Source organism: Carassius carassius, chromosome 2 (assembly GCF_963082965.1).
Source record: "Carassius carassius chromosome 2, fCarCar2.1, whole genome shotgun sequence".
Taxonomy (NCBI): domain Eukaryota; kingdom Metazoa; phylum Chordata; class Actinopteri; order Cypriniformes; family Cyprinidae; genus Carassius; species Carassius carassius.
The window spans coordinates 36,132,950-36,140,270 of NC_081756.1; positions in this window are offsets into that span (position 1 = coordinate 36,132,950).

The following is a 7,321-nucleotide window of genomic DNA, read 5'->3' on the forward strand; positions in this document are numbered from 1 at the left end:
TTTTGCAGAGAACATTCTAAATAACTGACTTCCTGTTTGGATTCGGATTTCGTACCAAGAGACTTTTTTGTAGATATTGGTGTGGTACATGTGTGTACCGATTTTTGTACATGTACGTGAAACATAGCTCGAAGTGCACTCCGTTGAAAGTGTATATGCACTCAGTTGAAAGTGTATAGGTGTCACTATCGAGCCATTTTGCCACACCCAATGGAATATTGGCCTTCAGATCTGTTCAGGCCAGGACCCTCATCACACATGTGAAGTTTGGGCAAGATCGGACATTTTATGCCTGAGTTATAACATCTTTTATTCCCATGGCGACACATCAAACTTCGTCACGGCGCCATGAACACGCCTTTTAACGAAAACTCAAGATCTTCACAACTAAACATCACACAGGTCTTTAGATTAGACTGACCAAAAAAATAACATTGATGTCATAAAATTTCTAGGAGTAGTTTGTCGCAGTGTAAAATATTTCACTTCCTGTTGCCAATAGGTGGCGCTATAACTATAACTGAATATTGGCATGTAGATCTGTTCAGGTCAAGAGTCTTATCCAACATGTGAAGTTTGGGGCAGATTGGACATTGTATGTCTGAGTTACAGCAACTTTCTTTTTCATGGCGAAACATCGAAATTTGTCAGGCCGCCATGGACACGCCCTTTAACGAAACCTCAAGTCCTTCGCAATTTAACATCGCAAATGGCTTTAGATTACACTGACCAAGTTTGGTGTTTATCCGAATAAATCTCTAGGAGGAGTTCGTTAAAGTACAACCCCTGAAAATGGCAAAAACAACACCAATTTTGCAGGGAAATTTCAAAATAACTTACTTCCTGTTGGGATTAGGATTTCGTACCAAGAGACTTTTTTGTAGGTACTGGTGTGTTACATGTGTGTACCGATTTTTGTACATGTACTTGAAACGGAGCTCGAGGCGCGCTATGTTGAAAGTGTATAGGTGGCGCTATCGAGCCATTTTGCCACACCCGATGGAATATTGGCCTACAGATGTGCTCAGGCCAGGACTCTTATCACACATGTGAAGTTTGGGGAAGATCGGACATTTTATGCCTGAGTTATAACATATTTTATTCCCTTGGCGAGACATCGAACTTCGTCATGGCGCCATGGACACGCCTTTTATCCAAAACTCAAGATCTTCACAATTTAACAGAGCACAGGCCTTTAGATTAGACTGACCACAAAAAAGACATTGATGTCATAAAATTTCTAGGAGTAGTTAGTCGCAGTGTAAAATATGTCACTTCCTGTTGCCTATAGGTGGCGCTATGACTATAACTGAATATGGGCATGTGAATCTGTTCAGGTCAGGAGTCTTATTAAACATGTGAAGTTTTGGACACATTGGACATTGTATGTCTGAGTTATAGCAACTTCATTTTTCATGGCGAATCATCGAAATTCGCCAGGCCGCCACGGACACGCCCTTTAACGAAAACTCAAAATCTTCGCAATTTAACATCGCAAAGGCCTTTAGATTAGGCATACCAACTTTGGTGTTGATCTGAATTAATCTCTAGGAGGAGTTCGTTAAAATACAAAGCATGGAAATGACAAAAATGACACAAAATTTGCTCATAAAATTAAAAATAACCGACTTCCTGTTGGGTTTCGGATTTTGCTCCAAGAGACTTTTTTGTAGGTATTGGAGAGATACATGTGTATACCAATTTTCATATATGTACGTGAAACGTAGCTCGAGGCGCACACCGCTGAACGTGTATAGGTGGCGCTGTCGAGCCATTTTGCCACACCCACTTCTGAAACCCATATCAGACGTAAATTTTCGCCAGTTCTGAGGTGTTTGCAAAGTTTCATGACTTTTCGAGCATGTTTAGGCTCTCAAAAATGCGATTCATCTTAGAGAATAATAATAGTAATAATAATAATAATAATAATAATAATAATAATAATAATAAACGGAGCAATTCCAAGAGGGTCCTCACACCATCGGTGCTCGGGCCCTAATTAAAGCTGCAAGCAGCGATGAACGGGCCCTCGCAGCCGGGCTCACCAGCAGCGAGTGGCTTTAGTAAATAGGTGAACGGTGAGAAATATGCATTTAAACTCATAAATATAAGTGGAATATATCAAAGTTTATTCCATATATGTGCCAATCTTTCTGTTGCCAGCAGGTGGCGCTATCATTATAATGGAATATTGGCCTTCAGATGTGTTCAGGGCTGCACTCTTATCGAACATGTGAAGTTTGGGGAAGATCAAACATTTTATGCCTGAGTTACAAAAACTTATCTTGCTGTAGCGAGACATCAAATTTTGTCATTTTTGCCATGGACACGCTCTTTAACAAAAACTCAAGATTGCCACAATTTAACATTACACAGGCCTTTAGATTAGACTGACCACAAAAATACATTAATGTCAAAAAATCTCTAGGAGTAGTTTGTCTCAGCGTAAAATATGTCACTTCCTGTTGCCAGCAAGTGGCACTATGACTATAATTGAATATGGGCATGTAGATCTGTTAAGGGCAGAAGTCTTATCTAACATGCGAAGTTTGGGGCAGATAAGACATTGTATGTCTGAGTTACAGCAACTTCCTTTTTCATGGCGAAACATCAAAATTTGTCAGGCCGCCATGGACACTCCCTTTAACGAAATCTCAAGATCTTCCCAATTTAACTTCGCAAAGGCCTTTAGATTTAACTGACCAAGTTTGATGTTGATCTGAATAAATCTCTAGGAGGAGTTCGTTAAAGTACAACCCCTGAAAATGCCAAAAACAACACCAATTTCGCAGAGAATATTCTAAATAACTGACTTCCTGTTTGGATTCGGATTTCGTACCAAGAGACTTTTTCGTAGATATTGGTGTGTTACATGTGTGTACCAATTTTTGTACATGTACGTGAAACATAGATCGAGGAGCACTCCGTTGAAAGTGTATAGGTGGCTCTATCGAGCCATTTTGCCACACCCGATGGAATATTGGCCTTCAGATCTGTTCAGGCCAGGACTTTTATCAAACATGTGAAGTTTGGGGAAGATCGGACATTTTATGCCTGAGTTATAACATCTTTTATTCCAATGGAGAGACTTTGAATTTTGTCACGGCGCCATGGACACGCCCCTTAACGAAAACTCAAGATCTTCACAACTTAACATCGCACAGGCCTTTAGATTAGACTGACCACAAAAAAGACATTGATGTCATAAAATTTCTAGGAGTAGTTAGTCGCAGTGTAAAATATGTCACTTCCTGTTGCCAATAGGTGGCGCTATGACTATAACTGAATATGGGCATGTAAATATGTTCAGGTCAGGAGTCTTATTAAACATGTGAAGTTTTGGGCACATTGGACATTGTATGTCTGAGTTATAGCAACTTCATTTTTCATGGCGAATCATCGAAATTCGCCAGGCCGCCACGGACACGCCCTTTAACGAAAACTCAAAATCTTCGCAATTTAACATCGCAAAGGCCTTTAGATTAGGCATACCAAATTTGGTGTTGATCTGAATAAGTTTCTAGGAGGAGTTCGTTAAAATACAACTCATGGAAATGGCAAAAATGACACAAAATTTGCTCATAATATTAAAAATAACTGACTTCCTGTTGGGTTTAGAATTTTGCTCTAAGAGACTTTTTTGTAGGTATTGGAGAGTTACATGTTTGTACCGATTTTCATACATGTACGTGAAACATAGCTCGAGGCGCACACCGTTGAACAAGTATAGGTGGCGCTGTCGAGCCATTTTGCCACACCCACTTCTGAAACCCATATCAGATGTACATTTTCGCCGGTTCTGAGGTGTGTGCAAAGTTTCATGACTTTTTGAGTATGTTTAGGCCCTCAAAAATGCGATTCATTCTGGAGAAGAAGAATAATAATAATAATTAAAGCTGCAAGCAGCGATGAACGGGCCCTCGCACCCGGGCTCACCGCCAGCGAGTGGCTTTAGTAAAAAGGTGAACGGTGAGAAATATGCATTTAAAGTCATAAATATAAGTGGCATATATAAAAATTTACTCCATATATGTGCCAATCTTCCTGTTGCCAGCAGATGGCGCTATCATTATAATGGAATATTGGCCTTCAGATGTGTTCAGGCCAGGACTCTTATCGAACATGTGAAGTTTGGGGAAGATCGAACATTTTATGCCTGAGTTACAACAACTTCTCTTGCTGTGGCGAGACATCAAATTTTGTCATTTTTGCCATGGACACGTCCTTTAACAGAAACTCAAGATCTCCACAATTTAACATTGTACAGGCCTTTAGATTAGACTGACCTCAAAAAATACATTAATGTCAAAAAAATTCTAAGAATAGTTTGTTGCAGCATAAAACATGTCACTTCCTGTTGCCAGCAGGTGGCGCTATGACTATAACTGAATATGGGCATGTTGATCTGTGAAGGGCAGAAGTCTAATCTAACATGTGAAGTTTGGGGCAGATTGGACATTGTATGTCTGAGTTACAGCAACTTCCTCTTTCATGGCGAATCATCGAAATTTGTCAGGCCGCCATGGACACGCCCTTTAACGAAACCTCAAGATCTTCGCAATTTAACATCGCAAAGGCCTTTAGATTTAACTGACCAAGTTTGGTGTTGATCTGAATAAATCTCTAGGAGGAGTTCGTTAAAGTACAACCCCTGAAATTCCAAAAACAACACCAATTTTGCAGAGAAAATTCTAAATAACTGACTTCCTGTTTGGATTCGGATTTCGTACCAAGAGACTTTATTGTAGATATTGGTGTGTTACATGTGTGTACCAATTTTTGTACATGTACGTGAAACATAGCTCGAGGTGCACTCCGTTGAAAGTGTACAGGTGGCGCTATTGAGCCATTTTGCCACACCCGATGGAATATTGGCCTTCAGATCTGTTCAGGCCAGGACTTTTATCACACATGTGAAGTTTGGGGAAGATCGGACATTTTATGCCTGAGTTATAACATCTTTTATTCCCATGGCGAGACTTTGAATTTTGTCACGGCGCCATGGACACGCCCCTTAACGAAAACTCAAGATCTTCACAATTTAACATTGCACAGGCCTTTAGATTATACTGACCATAAAAAAGACATTGATGTCAAAAAAATTCTAGGAGTAGTCTGTCGAAGTGTAAAATATGTCACTTCCTGTTGCCTATAGGTGGCGCTATGACTATAACTGAATATGGGCATGTAAATATGTTCAGGTCAGGAGTCTTATTAAACATGTGAAGTTTTGGGCACATTGGACATTGTATGTCTGAGTTATAGCAACTTCATTTTTCATGGCGAATCATCGAAATTCGCCAGGCCGCCACGGACACGCCCTTTAACGAAAACTCAAAATCTTCGCAATTTAACATCGCAAAGGCCTTTAGATTAGGCATACCAAATTTGGTGTTGACCTGAATAAGTTTCTAGGAGGAGTTCGTTAAAGTACAACCCCTGAAAATGGCAAAAACAACACCAATTTTGCAGAGATAATTCTAAATAACTGACTTCCTGTTTGGATTCGGATTTCGTACCAAGAGACTTTATTGTAGATATTGGTGTGTTACATGTGTGTACCAATTTTTGTACATGTAAGTGAAACATAGCTTGAGGCGCACTCCATTGAAAGAGTATATGCACTCAGTTGAAAGTGTATAGGTGGCGCTATCGAGCCGTTTTGCCACACCCAATGGAATATTGGCCTTCAGATCTGTTCAGGCCAGGACCCTTATCACACATGTGAAGTTTGGGCAAGATCGGACATTTTATGCCTGAGTTATAACATCTTTCATTCCCAATGGCGACACATCAAACTTCGTCACGGCGCCATGGACACGCCTTTTAACGAAAACTCAAGATCTTCACAACTAAACATCACACAGGTCTTTAGATTAGACTGACCACAAAAATAACATTGATGTCATAAAATTTCTAGGAGTAGTTTGTCGCAGTGTAAAATATTCCACTTCCTGTTGCCCATAGGTGGCGCTATGACTATAACTGAATATTGGCATGTAGATCTGTTCAGGTCAAGAGTCTTATCCAACATGTGAAGTTTGGGGCAGATTGGACATTGTATGTCTGAGTTACAGCAACTTCCTTTTTCATGGCGAAACATCGAAATTTGTCAGGCCGCCATGGACACGCCCTGTAACGAAACCTCAAGTCCTTCGCAATTTAACATCGCAAATGGATTTAGATTACACTGACCAAGTTTGGTGTTCATCTGAATAAATCTCTAGGAGGAGTTCGTTAAAGTACAACCCCTGAAAATGGCAAAAACAACACCAATTTTGCAGGGAAAATTCAAAATAACCGACTTCCTGTTGGGATTAGGATTTCGTACCAAGAGACTTTTTTGTAGGTATTGGTGTGTTACATGTGTGTACCAATTTTTGTACATGTACGTGAAACATAGCTCGAGGTGCACTCCGTTGAAAGTGTACAGGTGTCGCTATCGACGCCATTTTGCCACACCCGATGGAATATTGGCCTTCAGATCTGTTCAGGCCAGGACTTTTATCACACATGTGAAGTTTGGGGAAGATCGGACATTTTATGCCTGAGTTATAACATCTTTTATTCCCATGGCGAGACTTTGAATTTTGTCACGGCGCCATGGACACGCCCTTTAACGAAAAACTCAAGATCTTCACAATTTAACATTGCACAGGCCTTTAGATTATACTGACCATAAAAAAGACATTGATGTCAAAAAATTTCTAGGAGTAGTCTGTCGAAGTGTAAAATATGTCACTTCCTGTTGCCTATAGGTGGAACTATGACTATAACTGAATATGGGCATGTAAATATGTTCAGGTCAGGAGTCTTATTAAACATGTGAAGTTTTGGGCACATTGGACATTGTATGTCTGAGTTATAGCAACTTCATTTTTCATGGCGAATCATCGAAATTCGCCAGGCCGCCACGGACACGCCCTTTAACGAAAACTCAAAATCTTCGCAATTTAACATCGCAAAGGCCTTTAGATTAGGCATACCAAATTTGGTGTTGATCTGAATAAGTTTCTAGGAGGAGTTCGTTAAAATACAACTCATGGAAATGGCAAAAATGACACAAAATTTGCTCATAATATTAAAAATAACCGACTTCCTGTTGGGTTTCGGATTTTGCTCCAAGAGACTTTTTTATAGGTATTGGAGAGATACATGTGTATACTGATTTTCATACATGTACATGAAACGTAGCTCGAGGCGCACTCCGTTGAAAGTGTATAGGTGGCGCTATCGAGCCATTTTGCCAAACCCGATGGAATATTGGCCTTCAGATCTGTTCAGGCCAGGACTTTTATCACACATGTGAAGTTTGGGGAAG